The following is a 19,277-nucleotide window of genomic DNA, read 5'->3' as shown; positions in this document are numbered from 1 at the left end:
TATATTATTAGCAGTAGTTTGCCTTGGGTTTTTTTGGTCCAACCAATTACTCCAGCAACCTGCAAGCGGTAGTAAACTGGGTTTAACATCTGCGGGACTGAGTGACGGGGATCCGGAGCCCGGCGCTGGAGAGGCGGGAGCATTCCCCTCCTCCCTCCCAGGACTTGGCTGGCCGTAGTGCGTGCGCTGCCTTTACACCGCGGAGGAGCGCGGGCCATCCCAGCAGCTGTACAGCTGTTTTCTGTGCGGGACCTCTGCTAGCTAATGAGAATGCTTAGGATTTTATTGAGGAGTGTATCCTGTGATCTGCAGCCTCCCTAATCCAGATCTCTGAGGGATACAGAGCTGCTCAAGCTTTCCAGAACCCTTGAAATGCCACCTCCTAAATTACCCCGGCTTCTTATTTACTTCCTCCATATATTTTTACTACTTTCCCCAGCATGCAGAAGGTATTTTGATAGGAAAACTGGGTGATGTACTTAAAAATGAGTTTAAATGTTGCAAAAAAAAGAACAGATAAGGGCAACCAGAGTGGAGAGGTGAGGATCCAGGGGCTCTGTGATGTTACCTAAGCTTGAGCAAATTAAGTTTGGAGATGGGAAAAGATACCGGTGTGCCTCTAATCGCTTTGTATGTCAGGGTTCTCCTCCTGCTGTTCCAAAACCAAAGGGGAAGAGGCAAGAAGAGCAGGTCGTTACAAGCTGTTTGTCTGTCAGAAGCACTGTTGAGTAGATTATTCTACAGTAGTGAAGGACAAAAGCAGAACCTGGCGCTGCACAGCGCTGTTATTGTGTGCGCAGGGCAGCAGCTGCATCGAGAAGGAAGCTTTGCTGTGATGGGGACGTTTTCACAGCAGATGAGTTCCCAGAGCTCGGTTGGAGCTGGTCTTCAGCGCAGATAGAGTTTAACGTGTGTGCAGAGGGCAGTGTGATGCACACTGTGCTTCCGTTGGTGAACTATAACATTAAGCCTGCCCAATTGCAGGGACGGGATGGAGGAGCCCGATCCTGTCCCCCACAAGGCAGTGGCCAGCACTCCAGACCTTGCTAAAGGGAAAGGATAACCAGTGCTGTGAGGCTTTACGAGAGCTTCACCAGGAATGCTGCCCACAAGGAGCCTTAACTGCAGCTTCAACGCCGGGATGCCTGCAGCCTTCTTTGTAATTAAACACTTACTTAAGTGTGTGGCTGCGGTGCTGCTTTCTCAGCCTGGGGAGGGTCTTGCTTGTATTTAGCTGAAGATCCTGCAGTAACAAAACTCGTGAAGTTCCGATGGAAGCCATGGGTTTAAGTAGTGCCTGTTCCACTCCACACAAACAGAGGCTTTGTAGGAGCCAGAACTGAAAAGTTAAGCCTTATCTTTCCATTTGTAAATTCCCTGTGCACCGAGGCAGATTTCTAGATGTGTATTCCCTGTTTCATGTAAGTATGAGCCAAAGTGTAGTTTAGTGTTCTGTGGAATTAGCTGCCTGCCTGGTGAGGCACTCCTGCCATCCCTGTGTCACTGAGCACTTGAGCCATAAGCGACTCTGCTGCTGGGTTACCTGCTTTAGAAATACAGACCATACAACAGGTATAGATGTTGGCCATCAGGTGCTAAACAAATGTTGTTCTCAGGGTGCCTGGAAGTGTAGAAATACCAATGGCTGCGATGAGGATCTCTGTGCAGGCTCAGCACCATGTGCACAGCTGGTGGTGTATGATGGAAACAATCAAATGAACTCTCCTCACTTCTTGTGAGCTGTGCTGTGAGACTCAGACATCTCTCAAACATGGAAGGTCAAACAGGGAGCCACCAGCCTGGGATGCCACGAGCACCAGCGTGCTCCTGTGGCTTGCCTCTTTGATGCTTTCTGCAAGCTGTGTGCTCTGCTCTCACAGCTGATGCTAGCGCAGGTATTGCCATCCTGCCTTTCAGGACATTCTGAAGGTAGCTGCTGGGCTGAGTGCTGTTCTCAAGTATTCTGACTCAGTCGTCTGCCAGCCTTCTGCTGGCCGCTCTTTTCATGTGCCTCCCGTGGAAAATTCGGTGTTCTTTAGAAATGTCTCCACTGAAATCCAGTCTGAAACCCAAACCCCTTCCTCGTTCAAAACATATCCTGAGCCCAATCCATGAACGCTGTCCAAGCCATCGACATCATCATTTTCCAGTGATCTCACCAGCATGTCAGCATCTCCCTTGTTAATGACTCTGAGAAAACTGTGGACCCAATAAACTCCGTGTCAGGTAAAGAATACAGTGAGGATTGGGAAGTGACAGATAAAGCAAATATCCTGCTCCTAAACAAACACAGCAGGACGGGAGAAAATGACAAATGACGGGATTGTGTCAGCTTGAAAACAGATTGGACTAATGGCATGCTGGACTTTGCACTCCGGGGGATCGATACTCTATCAGGCAAGAGAGCTTGAGACCTTGTGAATAGCGTTTGTATGGACAGGAGGCAGAGATCTGCTGATAGCGGGTGCGTGTTTTGCTCTCAGAGCACCGGGTCCAGCGCAGGGGGAAGCTGCACAGCCCGGTTTGTGCAGGCTGGGGGGAGCCTTTTCCCCTGGGAGCCCGTTCCTCAAGGCTGGAAGCAGGGATGTGGCGCTCTCTGCGTGTCTGCAAAGCCTGGGGCTCGCCTCGCTTCTTCCTCTCAGGCCTTCCCTTTGCTGCCTGGGGCAGGGGCGAGGGGTTGAGGACTTGTGAAGTGAGGAGCTTCCGCGCTTCCCACCCGCTGCTGAGCCGCGTCCTGCCGGGGCCGGCTGCGTTTTGGGCTGTCCTTAAGCAGGGCCCTGAGGCTCCTCCCGCCGCTGGCGAGGCCAGAGTCCTGCTGACTGCACCCTTCCCTCCCTGCCCTTCCTTCCTTTGCAGGGACCGCGAGACAGCCCCTTCCCCTGCCCCGATAAGGAGCGCGCAGCGGGGCTGCCCCATGGCACAGGGATGCGATTCCATCCATCCCACCAGCAGCGCGGGTTTTTAATCCTAAAGCTTTGCAGAGCTCAGTTTGCCGATGGGCTCCTCATGCCTTTGTGTGCTCAGGCTCAGTCCTGGCTGTCTTTTTGTGGCTCAGAAGCCTCCGAAGGCTTTGAGAAGAGCGATGGAGGTGACTGCCCAGGGCTCTGTAAGTCACTGGGGCTCTGAATTGCACCCTGCCAAGGAAAGGAAGGGTCAGACCCCTACAGAGGCCCTGGGCACCGTCCTGTAATACACACCAGGTTTGCTGTGTTTGAGTAGGTCCTACTCAAAATACACATTCCCATCGTTCTGAGAGCTTTCCCCCTTCAGCTGGCATGCTTGGAAGGGTTAACTGAGTCGTGATGCATTGCACTCTCTTTAATAGCTATTAGTTGTTTACCCGAGCTAATAAGATTGATGTCATAATGAATATGAATAAAAAACCCCTTGGACAGACCCACACGTGCTTTTAGATTTATGTGCTCATTGTCAGGAGCAGGAAATTAACGCTGAGGAACCATTGCAGGAACGCTTTTGCCTGGTCAGGAAACCAGAAAGAACTAAGACCTTATAGGTCCCATCCTACAGCTCCCATCGGAGGGCTCACAGGGAGCAATTGGGACCGTCGCTCGTGTGCATGGGGGTTTGTAGGAGCAGCCTTGGAAATGCGTGCTTTTAACTCGGAAAGGTCAGGTTCAGAGCCCAGGAGATCCCTCCATTGCTTGTGCTTTTCCAAGGTGTTTATTCAGCTTTAAAGTCTCTTTGGAGGGAGAAGGAAGGAAAACCCCTCGTGTGCCCATCGGCTTCTCTGTTGATACTTCTCTCTACCCATTTGCTATTTTAGATAAATAGGCATTATCTCATCTGAAGGAGCTCTTTGGAAGGCAGCAAGTACTTTTTATTAGAGCCTAACAAGCTACTCCTTTAGAACTGGTATCTATATAGCTGTGCTGTGAAAACGGAGGGGGGGGTGTGTGTGTGAAGGCCATTTAACAAAAAAAAAGAAAAAAAAAAAATTCCAAGTAAAATACCTGGAGAAATTTAACTGTGAGCAGTGTAAATATTGTTAATGGTCCAGTGTTTAATGGAAATCAAGTACTTGTGCTTTGCACAGAGGTACCAGAGTGCACGCGAGTTGCAATAACCTGTATGGGCACCTTGTAAAGACAACTTGTAAATACGTGCATTTTGGCCTCTGAAGGGCCGTGCTTGTCCCCTGCTTTCCTTGTCCCATAGAGGCTACTTCAGTGCACATGAAGAGATGATGAAACTGATGGAGCTTAAATGGAAACATGGTGCCACCAGGACTGCTGGAGAGGTGGGAATGCCCCTCATGTGCTTTGCTTCTATTGCGGGAGGGAAGGAGGTCAGAGAAGAGAGTTGCCAGCTCAGGATCTCTGCTGCATGTGAGCAGACCTGGCTTGCAGTGAGAGTTGGGGTGCACTGGGGAGGGGGGGCAGGCAGGGAAGGGTAAGTTCAGTCTCAGTATTGTCCGGCTGGCTTGGTTACTGATGCGATCTCACTGCTCCTGCTTGTCAGAGCAACTATAGTAATAGCAATGCTATGCTGAGAGCAAGAACTTGAGGCCATTTTACATGTATTTCCAATGTTGCCTTTGCTTTCCTGCACCTCCTCGAACAGCAGCGGTTCAAGCCAAGTAACAGGCAGAAAACTCCTCTCTTACTATCTTTTCTCTTTTTTCTGTAATTTATGTGAATCATATGCTCGGAGAAAAAGGAGGGGTTTGCATTTATTTTGGCTTGTCTTCCCTTGTAACATGGTTGCTTGGGCCAGAGAAATTGCACGTCGTACGGGTGGCGGCGCGGGGGCAAGCTCTGAGCATCCCAAGGAACACATCCCTCTTGTGCTTAACTGTATCGGTAAATGCATTGCTTCGCTGAGGCATTAATTGGAATCAGTTGATGTATATAATAAATGAAAGCTAATTCCCCACTCAGGTATCTCAAAGGAATCCACTAATTCTGTTTAAGAAAACCAGAACGCTTGGACGTGTCTGTGCCCAAAGGCAGTGGCCAAAGACCTCCTCATCTGGGCAGCACAAGGGATCTGCATGCCCCTGAGTGTGGTGCATGGAGTGAGGGCACTTTGCTTTTTCAGAGGCATTCTGTCCACAAAAGGGAGCTCTGGAAAGAGCCTGGATGCACGTTCTGAGCTGTCTGCAGCGTACCCGGCTCCTGCAGCTCCCTACCTTAGCAGCCAGCTGCGCATGAGGGAAAGTATGTGCCTTGTATTTGACAAGTAAAAATGCATTGGCTCTGCCACAGTCATTTGTCTTTATTGTGGCCCTAATTTGAATGAAGGCAAGTGCTAATGGAGGACACGGTTTGAGAGCACTGCACATGGGCAAGCCCCACCTCGGCGGCGCGGTTCAGCAGCGCCGGTTGTCTCTGCTGCTGCCAAAGTTTGCCAGCGCGGCGACGCCGGTTCCTGCCGCAGCGCCCTCGGAGCCTTCGTCCTTCCCGTTCCCCCGCCCCCCCCAAACTTCCCAGTGAATTCAGCTCGAAACACATCGATCCCATGCTGCGCCGGAGTGGGACAGGGCCCTGCTCGGCAGAGAGCTCTCGCTGTTTCCCTTTCATGAGCAGGCACAGCCTGCGTCTGTCAGCGCTGCTTGTCCTGGAGTACGTCTTCCTTGTGCTCCACAATAGGAGCTGCTCATCAAGGCAAGACAGACGCGTTAAATAAAGTGCCATCAGGCCTGCCCGCTCGCGCAGTGGTAGCCCATTGTGCTGCCGTCCGGGTGAGCTGGGGATGGGTTTGTCCCTTTGGAATCCTGTTTAATTATCTTTAACATGATTCCAGCTTGAAATGATATTTCAATTGAACAGAACTCGGGGGACAATTACCTTCTTCCGCGTCTTTGTAAATATTCATGTGCCGATTTGTTCGGATGGGGAGCGGGGTAGGAAGCGGGGACGGGAAGAATCTGACCATTTAAAGTGTAAAAATCAAGGCCGGATGGGGTAGCACTGAAACTGCAAGCTCTCTGCTTTCAAAGACATGTTTTAGGGCTGTGTTTCTTTCAGTTTTCCCTTCCCTTTAGCTTGTTCAATGCAACGTAAGGTGCAGTGCAGCTCTTCTGAGCAAATTCAACAAGTGAAGGGGCTGGGAAGATCTGGTGGGGAAGGCAGCCAAATGATAAAACTTCCTTGTGAACAGAAATTGTCTGTGCTGTTTCCCCCTTTTTTACCTCACTCCTCAGCCCCGTCTCTTTTCTTCCTGTCTTCCAGTATAAATCCAGTTATGTTACACTGCTGAAGGACCTGACATGTGGCTCCTTAAGGTTTGGGAATTCTTCTAGTTTTGGAGACACCTGAACCAAGGTGCAGGTTTTCCCTCTCACATTCTGCTTAACCCTTTCCCTTCTCTCTCCCAGTTCACCCATCTCCTGCTTGAACCCGGGTGGTCCTTTCCGAGTACAGGCCTGTGGCAGCCCCAGCGCTTCCCTCCAACAGATGCTGTGGATCCCCGTCACAGGGGATGCTGAACTCCCTTGTGATGGTAACTTGGCAAGTTTGTGCTGGGTAGTGTCTGAAGACCAAGGCATTAATTCTGCTCTCTGGAGGAAGATGCTTTGTGCAATCAAACCCCTCCCAACCCTCTAAAAGCAGTGTTAAGACTTTTAATATCATGGTTTCTGGGTCCCATAGGAGGCTGGGGAAAACAGAAATACTTTTAACAGTCAGGGTCTAGTTTAAAACCATGAGCACACCAACCCCTAAATAATTAAAGAGATGGATACAGTCTGGTTTAGCCCTCTTGTTTATTCAGTATTATTTAATTTCACAAATATTAAGTTTCCCTCTTCCATCATCAACACCCCTCCCATGGGATGCAAGTTACCACCAATTTCATTCTTCTGAAGCCTCATTAATGTCACCAGTTGTTCACTTTGACTTATGGGCTTAAATTACCAGCGACTGGAACAAGTGTAAATACAGTGGGGCTGCCCTCGAAAAGCCCATCCACACTTAAAACTTCTGCAGTAAACAAGAGCTGGGAAAGTCAGGAGTTTACAGATGGGGTTGGGGCATTAGGATAACTCCCTCAGAAGCTCCCTTACGGTGGACAGAACCTAAACCAAACAGTGGAACGATACCACGTGCAATAAACCAGCAAGAACAGATGATGCACTGGTACTGGACATAGGAAATGTAATGCTAAATACCTAAGCAAAAGCAAGGGAGATGGGTGACTGATGGCTGTTCATTCCTCACTGTGTTGCTGCTGACAAGGCACACAGGTGTCTGCGCTTAATTACACAAAGCAAGGGTTAGCAGGGGAGCTGGGATGTAAGGTTCATGTCAGTGACAGAGAAATCATGGATTAACTGGGGATGGTGAGGGATGCGAGACACCCCTCGTCCTGTGCTCTGGACTGGTTCCTCCTGCGGGGGAATCACCATCGGAGCCCACCCAGGGCTGAGAGCGCAGCACCACGGGTTTCTCATGGACGCTTTGTCAGCCCGTAGGACATTCAGTGGGAAGCTGGGAGAGGCGCTGAACCAACACACGGATAACTTGCTGTCATTCCAGGCTCCCTCCTGAGCTGCAGTAGCTAGAGAAGTACATGTGTTGTTGACTTCTGTGTTAAAGCTTCAAGCTGTAAAATAGAATGTAATTACTAATGAAACACAGGCAAGTAACAGGCGTGCTCCAGACTGAAGCATCAGATGAGCTTCAAGCAGGAGGAGGCCGAGTGCTTTTAAAGAAATACAGCAAGGGGGGAAAGGGGTTGTGCATGGAGACTGTCAGAGCAACACGCGCTTAGAAATATTTCCTGAACCTCACAGTTTTGCAGGAGGGTTTTTAATACTGGCACCATAGTGGGATGATGATTTAATAAGAGAAAAAACCCTATTTGACTTGCGCTTGCGGCACAATGAACATAGCCACAAGAGCGAGATAATTTCACATGCAGACATTAAGCTGTTAGTACAATGGTTAAGCATTAAAAGTTTCATCCTTGCTGTTTCTCCTCCAATGAGGAGCTCTTTGGTATTTAGATTAGCAACAGGATATAATAAACTCGTTAACATGTCAGAAATCTTGTGTTGGGAAAACCTACGTGGCTGGTCTCTCCTCTTTAGCTTTGTTGTGCGGTGAAACGCAGCAATTAGTGCTGTGACTGGGGGACAGGCTGGAGGCAGCAGCCAGGCGTAGCCGCGGCTGACTTGGCACAGCATTCCCAGGAAGTCCCGCCTGGTTTCCAGTATAATGTGTATGAAACCAGTGAGACATCAAAATGTATGTTAACAGAGCGCTTACACAAGTGTAGACGTACAAAGAGACCAGGATCTCGGCAGCACAGATGCACTGTGTGCGCAGACAGAGCCAAGCGTTGCGGCCGCAGAGGATGAAGGACAAGCAGGGTTTTCTAGTACAAAGTTTCTCTGCTAATACACAATATAGATTTCTGTTGCATCTCTTTTTTTAGTTTGGTTTAAAGCTCTGAAATTGCAGCTGTTTGGGCAATTACAAACGGCAAACGTTAATTAAACCCAAAACAAACCAACAAGAAGCAATAGGAAAAAGTTCCTTGATGGGGAACAAAAACATTTTTGTTGAGGCCTAATAGAAGTTTGAGCTTTGTCCTAAAGCTCTCTCCAGTCTGCAGTGCCTCTCGCTTATTGAATAAGTGAAATGAAGCCCTTGGCGAGAGCTAGTAAGTGTGGGACAAAGGGCAGCAGTGAAAAATGAACACAGTTTCAAAATGCAGAGAAACAGATGTGAATCTGCAACAGAGAAAAAGGAGGAAGGGAAGCCCATTACAGAGACCATACCAAGGGCAGGATTTAAAGCTGCACGATGTTTTGCTTACTGTGTTGCTCGCGCCACGCAGCACTTTCCGGGCTGGTCCTCTCCATTATCTCTGATACCAGGTTGCAGAGAGGCTGCTTTTCAAACAGTGTCAAACATCTGAAGATTCTTGAGGAATATGCATCAAAAGACCTCGGGCAGGGTGGGGGGAAGGAGAAGGTGGATGCTTATTAAGTCCTGCTAATGTTAGTGATGTATTGAGTGAAACATCATGAAAAATGAAAGCAAATCCTACTATAATCTTGACAGAACAAAAGGCTTTCAGTTAAAATAGAAAAATGCTAAGGCGGTATATATCAAACATAACTTTTATATTAAATGTGCATGTGGTAGAATATGGATCACATTATAGGAAATGTTGTTTGCCTTTTTTTTTTTTGCCTTCTGTGAGCACCTAAAGCTCTTGCTTGGGAAACTTCTGGCCAGTGCGCTGCTTTCTGTTGGTAAAATTAGATTTTCTTGTGTTTTGTAATTACGAGGGATTTGCCCATCTGCACTTGGAAGAGAAAAGATTTTGCTCATCAGTCATTAAGTACAAGGTTTACATGTCTAGCCTGAGTGAAAGTAGCTGTAGTTCTCATTCATCTTTCCTTGACAGGATAAACCCAAGATATTGAAGCAGTTACTCTTCTTTTTAAAAATCCCACCTTTTAGAACCACTTAATGGTATCAGATTTATCTGGTGACTCAGTCTCTTTGAGCACAACTTCCCCCCTTCTAATTGCTGCCACCTTTTGTTCTAAGCATAATAAAATATAAGGCAGAGTTGGCACAGGAGCAAGGTGCCCCCTAGCAAAAGTCAAGTGCTTGCAAAGAAAATAAAACTCAGTTCCTCCTTGAGGTCCGGTAGCTCTCGCAACGGCAGTGGTTTCCCTTAATGCATTTAATTCGTCACAACTGGAAAGAAGTCTTTTAAAATACCTTTCTCCTTAAAAGTGAGCGTAGCCTCTCCGGCTCATCTCGCCTGGTGCCGAAGTCGTCATCTTGGCAGTGAGGAGAATTCATGTATTAGTTTAGGGCTCAAGCAACATAAACAAAACTCAAGTGGCTGGAGGGAAAAAGGGATCATTATGTGAGTGAAAAAAATTAAACATCTTGACTCAACAAATGCTCCGCTCCTGTCTTATACCAGACTGTCTGTGTGCCAAGTTACAGAGAAGTCATCTGACTTAGGGGGGAGAAAGGGAAAACAGGGCTTATGTTTCGATGTGCAGAAATGTAATACAGTGAAAAAGGGGAAAGCAGTTTTCTAAATATAATTTTTTCAGCTCTTTTTTTCTCCCTTTTGTATCTTTAGAACTGCTTCATTTTAAACATAATTGTGCCAAATGCAAGTAAGTGTTGGAAAGGAAGTTTATGTTCCTTACGACAGTGGGGAAGACCAGAACAAACCCCAAGCCGATTCTTTTATGGCTGTCCAAGGAGGGCACCGTCACACGATGGGCCGTCTTCTAGAAAGAAACCATGACAGATTGGAGGGAAAAGATTTCTCTATCCATCTTGTTATGTCACCTCTTATAAATCAACATATCTTAATTAATTACATTCTTTTCATACCAAGACTTTAAAATTGATGAGGGTGTGCCAGTGTGTATTTATTGCTCATTAGCTGCATGACTCTGCGGAGTTCTTGTGCTCTATTCCCACATGTTCAGAAACTCGGCAGCATACTGTGGACATCTCATTTTACTTACTGTATGGATAACTGTCTCGGTCACGGTGGCTTAATTGTGTTGCTATCCTGAAGCAGACATAGGAGATGCATAAAATTCAGTGTGTATGCATTTTTACCTGTCACATGCATGCACATAAATATCTGTACCTAAATGGGCACATGTAGGGACCACAGTTTATTTCCACATAAGGACAACAGCATACTTGGGAGATCACAGATGCTTTTCTCATTTATAAATTAAATAGCAGCCAGAGGGTTAATTCTGTATGATATCAGCAATAGCTGTTCCTTAGTCAACCCCACCATGCAGAAGGTCATAAACTAAATATTTCTGTGTCTCGTTCTGATGTGCCAAAATTTCCTTGAGAAACAAAATGAAGCTGAAATGAGTCTTTTAACTGAGTTAGTAACTAGGCACATTTGATCCGAGCTGCAGAGATTGGTCAGGGCAAATAAACCTTAAAGGGAAGCAGTCTGCAGTGAGTTCTGGTGCCACTGGAACAGAAACATTCCAGGCTGTGGGTACAGCTCAGTGCAGATATCTGGGCAGAGCCTGCTCGTCCCGTCTCATTATTCCAACAGTTGTTTGAAGAGCACGAGCCAGCCCTGCCAGAGCCGCAGAGGAAATGGTGAGGGGAAGAGGACAGCGTGGAGAGTTTCCCAGACTACAGCTAGCACGGGGAGATAGCAACCAGATGGAAGCTGTCAGCAATAGTGAGGGTATTGCTACTGCTGTTTGAAAATGGACAGAGTAAGGAATGAAGGGAAAGAGGGGGAAGAGGCCGAGTGAAAGATGGATTGCACTGAAGAGCAGAAGAGGAGATAATGAAAATGAAGTGGGGCAGGGGTGTGTGAGGAGTTGTGGGTTAGAGGAGCCTGGCTCCACAGTGTGCTAACACACAGGAACCTTGTTACTGAAAAATAACCCAGTTTACATGTTTTGTTTAAAATGCACCCGGGGCAAAACAAAGATCTTTCAGCATTTGCATTAAATGCCAGAGAGATTGGCTCTCCTGAATACTTAATATTTAGGGCAATTGCTTGGGACGAAGGTGCAGGTTCGGATTTCTGTCTGCTTGCTCTGGAGCTGGAAATAAAGTCTGGGTCTCCCTCAGCCTGTCACCTACCTGAAAACCACCCCAGGTGCGCAGTTGTAATGCTTCTGTTCCACCAGTTCCCTGGTACAGGGGTTTGTGTTTTCCAGCCTGACAGTACAGCATTCACCTGTGATGAGAGGGATGCTGGTTGAAATTCCCGTTCTCTCTCAGACAAGGTTCCTGACCCAGCACAGTTTTAGCTGTTTTCAGCTGGAGCTGTGGTTTGCTTGAGAAATTGGGAAAACTCAGACAAAAGTTCCTGCCAGGCTTACCCACAGCTTTATTCTTGGAGCTCAGGAATGAAATGCAGTCCCAAGCAGGCACCTACTAAGTCAAGTCAGTTTGTCTAGCAAAGATGCATCTCTGGATGTGGTCAAGTGTTATTTAAGGTTACAGAGAGTCTGGGAGACCAACTGGTTTAAAATGCCACTCAGAGGAGTGTGAATCTGTGCTGAAAGCAGGGAAGCAGTGCTGCTGCTCTTTGATGGGAACCCAGGCTCTGGGATCTAGGATTTGTTTTGTCCAGCCACTAGATTTCTGCATCAAGAGCCAGTCAAAGGCCCGATAGTGGAAAACAAACATCTGGTCCTCAAGAGAAAAGAGGCGTGTTCCCTAATTCATCTTTAATTATAACTATTTCTTGTGCTGTTAATTGATGCTCAGTATTTATAAAAGCTGCTACCTGTTGCACCTCATGGAACACAGGCTGTGAGTTGGTTTTGCTGTGCTACTGGGGGTTTCGATGCATCGTTGTATGCAGAATTCTTCACTCAGGTTACTGGCAGTATCTTTAGGCGATGTCAAAATAAAGGCTGAAACGAGAGCACTGAAGCTCGGGTGTCTCCAGCACAACTGGCACGTCGGTTTAGTTACTTTGTTTTCACTTCTTCAGTGGAGATCTCAGTCTGGTCTTGCAGCTTGTCCATGGTTTTTTACTTTCCCCAAGCCTGGCCTGTCCAGCAACTTAATACAATTTATGTATTAGTATTGCTGAAAGAATTTTCCATGTGTTATAACAGCGACTCTTCAGCTGCGGTGTGGGTCATGCAGATGCTAACACGAGGGATGCCAAGAGCTCGGTGCTGTCTGTGAGCGCTGTTCCTGAGAGGCAGGGAACTTGGGGCTGTTTTCTAGCCTGTTTGTCGACAGGAATGGTGTCTGGTCACTAACGGGGAAGATGCATTCAGTTGGAGTGTGTTTACTTCAGAAAGAGCGATAAAAGCAGTTTGTGCCGTGGTGCGTGCTGGGGCCGGAGCGCGCAGTTGAAGTTGGTCAGGGTTGCAGCGTGTGATGGCTGAGGCTGAGCAAGGTAATGCTTCAGGGTTGTCGCAGAGGTGTCCCTGGGGTGTGAAGCACCTCGGAGCCGTGTGTCCGCTGCGTGTCGGGCTCTGGCAGCGGGCGCTGGCTCCACCCTGAATGCTCCCTCGCCCTCCGAGTGGGCTCACAGCGGGGCGCTCCGTGCCCCCGGGCTGTGCGGCGGGGCTCGGTGTCCCCCATGGCGCCCCTCACACCCCGTTTCCTCCCTCGCTGTGCGCCTTTCCTCCCCCGGAGCCCGGGAACCCGCGCGGCTCCGTGCCCGCGGTCATGGTGAGCCCCTGTGGGGTGCTGCGGCCCCGCTCCCTGCGCTGCCTCCCGGAGGCTGCTGCGGGCAGGCACGGCCCCTCACTCAGCGCTCCACCGGTGGGATTCCTCCCGCACTAATGGAGTGCGGAAACCGGACTCCCTGAGCTGCAGCCACGTTGTGCTCCGAGCCCCAGGCCGGGGGCCGGGGCCGGGCCCCCCGCGGGCTGCCCCCGGGGCTCAGGTGAGCGGGCGAGGCGGGACTCGCAGCTCCGGTTCCGCTCCCTGCTGCCCGCCCCGGTAAGCGCCGAACGTTCGTAGCTTGCCTTTGACAATTACTTGTCATTTCTGGTGGGTTTTCCCCCGGGAGGGATATGAAATGATAATGAAATGCCGCCCGCTGGAGGCGACGTGCCAGTGCCCGGCTCCAATGCCGGCATTAGCCTAATTCAGTAAGTGCTAGATGCCCGCTTTGTTTGTGTGGAGCTTGCAGCCCTATTGATGTCAAGCAGGCTGTTAAAAAGCATAATGACATGGCATTAGAGACCCCGAGAGCAATTAACAGGCTGCTTAATTAGCAAAAGGAATTAGAATTTGAGTGGCTGATCTTTGCTTAAAGACTTGTAAAAAAGCTGGAGCAGTTATCTGATTATGCATTGATCAAACAGGCTAACCCTGTCCTTAGGTAATTCTCTTCCCTCCATTGTAGTCTTTGAATATACAACTGTTTAAATATGCTGACCTGCCCCGAGAAACCAGAGGGGAGCTGCGCCCGCGGGGCTGGGCGGCAGCGGGACCCCGCGCCTCGGCCCCGGAACGGGCGAAGCCTCCGGGGGGCTCCGGCCCCGGCCCCGGGACGAGGCTTGGCCCGAGGCGATGAGGCCCGGTGAAGGCCCTCGCCTGGCCCCACGGCGTGAGCCCCGGCCTAGGGACGAGGCCTGTCGTGGGCCACCTGCCCGGGCAGCAGCCAGGACACATGTGGGGCCAGCCCGGAGGTGCCCCCCGGGCCCTTCTGCTGGTTCTGGAGGCCAGGGCTACCCTTTGCGTCTGGCTGCCCAGTGGGACACGTAACGGCCCCTTTGGCAGGCAGATGGGGCTGCTGTGGGGCAAGGGGAAGGGGGGAGCCGCGCCCATGGCTGGTGGAGGTGTGCCGCTTGCGCAGGGAGCGGGTTGGAGGAAGCGAGTTACAGCATCCTGCGCAGGGCTGAGCTGGGGGAAGGTGCGTGTGGGGCTGGCAGGGCCAGATAGCGCCGGCTGCATCCTGGAGCAGGCACAAGCACGTTCGCCCCTTGTGCAGGCACACGCGGGCTCCCGGCATCTCCCCTGCGCTGCTGGCAGCCGAGCGGCAGCGAAGTGATTGATTTTACACAAACACTGTATCGTTTGTCCGGCTGCCTTCGGGTCCGGTTCCCTCCAAGTGTGTTATGACACCCTCCCTCATCAAATAATGGTGGAATCGCAGTTGGGGCGGGAGCGAAGAGCGCTGCTGGGGAAGCGGAGAAGTGTGGGCATCGTAAAATGCTTGTGTTTGTTTTAGGTGGTACGAGCAGCAAAATAAACATGTTGAAGTAAAGGGGAAAGCAAAGCAGACCGGACAGAAAGGGAGCTGCAAAGCCACCGTGCTGCTTTAGGAGAGGGTTTCAGCAGTGGTTGCTGTGGAAGGTCAGAGTAGACGATCTCAGAATTCCTTTGACTGTAACATGGATGTGACGCTTGCTTGACCTTGCTGTGCTTTTGGCAGGTGGTTCCCTATTACTGCGTGGCACAGAGTTATTAAAAAATCCATTAAGGGCTGTGTTTGTGCTTGCCAGGAACCCACCTTCCCCAAATACTTTTTTTTTTTTTTTTACACAGGTTTTCCTTGAATATTGTTCTCTTTGCTCCGCATAATTTTGGGTTATTGGGATAATCTTGTTGAACACCTCTCGGTGCAGCGAATGCATCCCTTTTTGTCTGGGTTTGTGAGGGTGAGGAAAGAGAATTAACCTTTACCAGGCAGGGGAATTGTGCTGCACCCGGTACAGTTTGCATTGTTCCACTTGCAAAAGTTTTCTTTGACCCAAGTGTGATTGTCTTCAGTTCCTGAGGGCTTTATTTTGGAAATGTTCGTTCTAAACATACCCGCCCAGTCTCTAAACGAGCGCTATTGTTTATTGTTTTCCTTTTAATAATCTTATTTTTTCCTGTCTTCTAGATGGCTAGAAAGAGAACAAAAATCCCCCCGCCCCCCAGCTTAGCGATTGGGAAACATCTATAGCCGTTTTCTCACTGTGGATGCTGTTTAGGAGAGCATTTGTGCTGTGGACGCCTCTTCCAGTGATCCAAGTTCTAGTGAGAGTCTGATTAGTTTTTAATGCTTTGAAATGAGTAAATTGTGATTTGGGTTACAGTAAATCTCTGCTTACAGGAAAATTGTTCTGTAGGGAAATATTTATTACTTCACTACGGTTTGTGTGAGATCAAATAGGTGTTGTATTTCATGCCATAGAATTCACTGAAATATTGCAGAATATGGTGAGGCTGAACTGACCTAATCTGCAGCTCACTCACAGCACATCTCAGATTTGCTCCTTTCACATTTTCCTATACTGAGTGCAGCAGTTAGGGGGGGTTAAAAGTTGGGGTTTTGTGTTTTGGTTTGTTGTTTTTTCCCCCCTAGAGGTACCAGTCACTAAAATAGGAGGAGAAGGAGGGAAGTGCCTGCTGCACTGGAGCTTTTTCATATCGCTAGGATGTGTGATGCAATTGCCAGGGAAATTTCGAAGCTGACATTCCAAGGTCTTGATCTAGCCATCAGCTCTATGTAGGCAGAGCTCTATGCTCTTGATTTAATTGGGATTGCTTATGTCTTCAGGGATCTGTCCAGACAGGCACCAGCCTGCTCTCAGAGAAAAGCCTGTGTTGCATACAAGCATTTCCCTCATCTTTCTGCTTTAATGACATATTTCTCCACAAAAAATGCTGAATCTTTTCCAATAGCTGCAAAAGTGTATTTGAAATAAAAATCTCATTCCTCTGGAGGCTCTCCTCGATGATAAATGGACTATTACGCTGTTCAGCCAAAGAAGATATTCATATCTTCCAAAATTTGAAAGAACATATTAATAACTGATCCTGTGTCTTAAATAAATTCCATATTAAGTTGGATAAAACCTATTTTAAGGAAATGATAAGAAGCCCACAGTTGATGCACATCACTGGGTAAATAAGTGTGCAAAGTTATGCTTGTGTTTAAATGATTGTAGGGTGAAAAATTAATTGCTTTAGGCTTACTCGGCTAACATTCAGTGGCACTTTGGACTTTCTCAAAGCCTTCACCCTGAAGCTAACTAGAAGTTTTGATAAAGCCTTTCCTAAAGGATGGCTCTGGTCGTTGGGATCAAACCAATTGTGGGAGGGCGAAGCAGACACCCAGCCCATGATACCTGACTCAACCCAGACTCACACTTTTCACCAGAATGCTGTCAGTCTGTGAAGAATCATATAATAAGCACATGGGGAAAACCAGGTTAAGGTTGTTCATTCATGTTCTGAAGGATCCCAAATGAAAATAAGTATCTTTGTTTTGTTTGATTGCTTGGAGTAATTAGTTCCAAAGCTTGGGTAGCATGAAACCTGAGGCACCTTTTCCATAGTGGTTTAAAGGAGCCTTTCATAAGGAACTTGCAGTCTGTGAGGGTCAGATACTGAGGTGAGTTGGGAACCCCTTGGTTTTTGGGTGGGGGGTGTTAGTGTATCCTGTGTTTTCCCAGGTATTTGTGTTAATCTTGAACCAGTGAAGCAAACAGCCATGGTTGTGAAGGAAATGAGAAATTCTAATTGGAAAAATACAGGGACTGAACCCATCCACAGAGGTTGGTTGAGAGGCAGGTGGATGAGCTGATGCAGCACATAGTGGTGGTGTTCTATAGCTAAGCTGCATTGCACATCAGTTAGAAGTTTGGTTTTTAAAACACAAACTATTTTACATTTTGCAGTGCTTTTAACTCATTGGCTTCAGTGGGTGTAAAATATTTAAAACTTTGTGAAAGCCCCAGAAAAGTGAGAAAAGAAATAAAAATACCATCTGTCTTTTTCCATTAACAGGCAGCTGTTGACTAATAAAAGTGCAAAGTTGGATCCATGTTATAAATGAAGTAAAATACCAGAATCTAAGCAGGTGTTTTTAGCCGTGCCATTGAGCATAGTTGTCCTGAGGTCAGGTGATGCTAATACAGTTTTGTCTGGTGTGGCCTAACACTGAAGACTGGGAGAAGGATCCCTTGGACTTCCCTGCAGTATTCATTCAGGTTTTACTTTGTTGATTAGTTAATCATAGCTGCCCGCACGCTTTGTGCTCTCTGGGGGAGCAGAAGGAAAAAGGGAATAAAACATTCCAACTCGTGCAAGTTTAGGGACAGGAGGGAGGGAATTTAAATTGAGTTGGTGGAGTCATACCGGTGTAGGTAATCTTGGCCTAATTAGTCTAATGGAACATAGTCCAGCGCTAAGCATCTGGGCTCAGATTTTTCAAAAAGTAAAGATTAAATTTAAAGAGATTAGACAACTTTTATTTTTTTCTTTCCTCTGCAAGATATTAGCTGTTCAAAAATGACAAAAATGTCCTTAAGCCTCTCTGAAGGAAGGGTGACCAAACAGACTGCCTTTTGTTCTGCAATGGAGCTTGCTTGCAAGCCACTGAGAGGTGGTGTCCGGTCACTGTGTGCGGGACCCAGAAACATGACTTATCTATCGCCAGGAAAGCGAATCAGGCTGGGTATTAGCAGGGGGATTAAAAGTCGAAGTTGCCAGTGCATCAGGGAAAACACTGGCCACCCACAAGGTCTGTTGGAGAGACAGGTTTGTGAAGCCTTGCTGTAAACGAGAGGAAAAAACTGGGGCAATGATCTTCCCAGTGCTAGTGTAAATGAGCCTTGGATTCATTATAATAATACTGACCTGGTGTTAAGGTATGGATAACAGATGCCACTGCTTGTAAATAGCACTAAGGCTTCTGCATGTTCATATGACCTCTGAAAATGAATACACGTTCCTAAACCTTACCCTTAGGTAGCCTTGAGACCTTCATGATACGCACGGGCAGATGGCACATGTGCTAAGCAGCTATAGGTTAGGAAGTTAAGGTGCTGGTTTTGTGTGAGGTACTAGATCTCTGCTGCTGCCTGGTATGGAATCAGGGTGTATTCAGATGTTAATATTTTGCTGTTTCATTTAAAAGGATAAATGCTACTTATGAATGTGCAATATTGTGGGAATTTCAAATGGTGATGGTAGTTCTGTAGTCCATGTGGGTTATATACAGGGCATTGTCCAAGCCCTTTTCCTTCTGCCCTTGGCTGGTGGTCTGTGTGAAATGAGTTTGTGACTCTAAACCAGTTCTTGATAAACATAACTGTATATTACAGCCCCGTCGACTTGATGTGCAGTAATCGGCTTCCATATTTTAGTGGTTGCGCTGGCCATGGAGGATAAATTGTATTGTCATTTTATCTTGCCTTTCATTTTCTGCCTTTCTAGCTGTAAGCGTTAGAATTGTGGATTCAACTATGCAGGGACCAGCTCTGCTTGCCGTGGGAGACACTGGGAGAGCTGCCATCAGACGAAGCAGTTCATCTTAGTTGTGTGTAGTCTCTCTAAAGCATGCGGAGCACAGCAAAACAAAATAGCTTCATCTGCCTTTTTGGTAGTTTATTAGTGATGTGATTATCTACCTCCAGCCCTCTTCTCTTGACTTAGCAGATTTTGTTGGGCTGGGAAGGATTTTAGTTATCCCGGGTTGTTTTAAGGCTCAGATATCGAAGGTGGAAAGCTTGTGAGACACTGAGCACCGCACCCGCAGTCCCACACATAAAGCCTCACCCTTGCACCTGTGTCTATGGTGGTCCTTAAATAAGTGTACAACAGAATGAGGAGTGCTCTCAGTGTCTTTATAAAGTCCTGGTTCTATCAGTAGGATTTTTTTTATTAGCAAACCCTTTGACTTTGAAGCCTCAGCTGAACTACTTCTTGACCTTTACAAGTGAATCGGCGAGACACTAACCATGTGAGGTGGGTCATATGGAACAGATTTAGATAGAAACTCATATCATCCTACCAGAGGAATGCAAAGTCTCTCCCGATCCCCTCCACAAAGCTGCATCATGTGTGTGAGATAAATCCAAGGGA

General features: G+C 47.8%; 1 protein-coding gene and 1 long non-coding RNA gene across 13 annotated transcripts in view; one reads left to right on the top strand and one right to left on the bottom strand.

Moving 5' to 3' along the window:
* The window catches only part of PRDM16 (PR/SET domain 16), a 272,710-nt gene that overhangs the window by 57,603 nt on the left and 195,830 nt on the right, over positions 1–19,277 (top strand). The window lies entirely within an intron of this gene.
* On the bottom strand, positions 7,292–12,005 carry LOC134161569 (uncharacterized). Of its 5 annotated transcripts, XR_009964029.1 has the most exons (5): positions 11,583–12,005; positions 10,148–10,231; positions 9,702–9,763; positions 8,782–8,960; positions 7,292–7,563 (listed from the first exon to the last, which is right to left on the bottom strand). It is a non-coding gene; the product is annotated as an uncharacterized LOC134161569 (long non-coding RNA). The 5 variants fall into 5 exon arrangements; XR_009964028.1 differs by lacking the exon at positions 7,292–7,563 and having other exon boundaries at positions 7,772–8,960; positions 9,702–9,828; XR_009964031.1 differs by lacking the exon at positions 7,292–7,563 and having other exon boundaries at positions 7,772–8,912; positions 9,702–9,828.

The sequence above is a fragment of the Pezoporus occidentalis genome, unplaced genomic scaffold (assembly GCF_034315485.1).
Source record: "Pezoporus occidentalis ecotype Australia unplaced genomic scaffold, CSIRO_AGI_Poc_V1 ctg176, whole genome shotgun sequence".
NCBI lineage: Eukaryota > Metazoa > Chordata > Aves > Psittaciformes > Psittacidae > Pezoporus > Pezoporus occidentalis.
The sequence above is the reverse complement of the archived record's forward strand: the minus strand, read 5'-3'. Positions and strand labels throughout refer to the sequence as shown.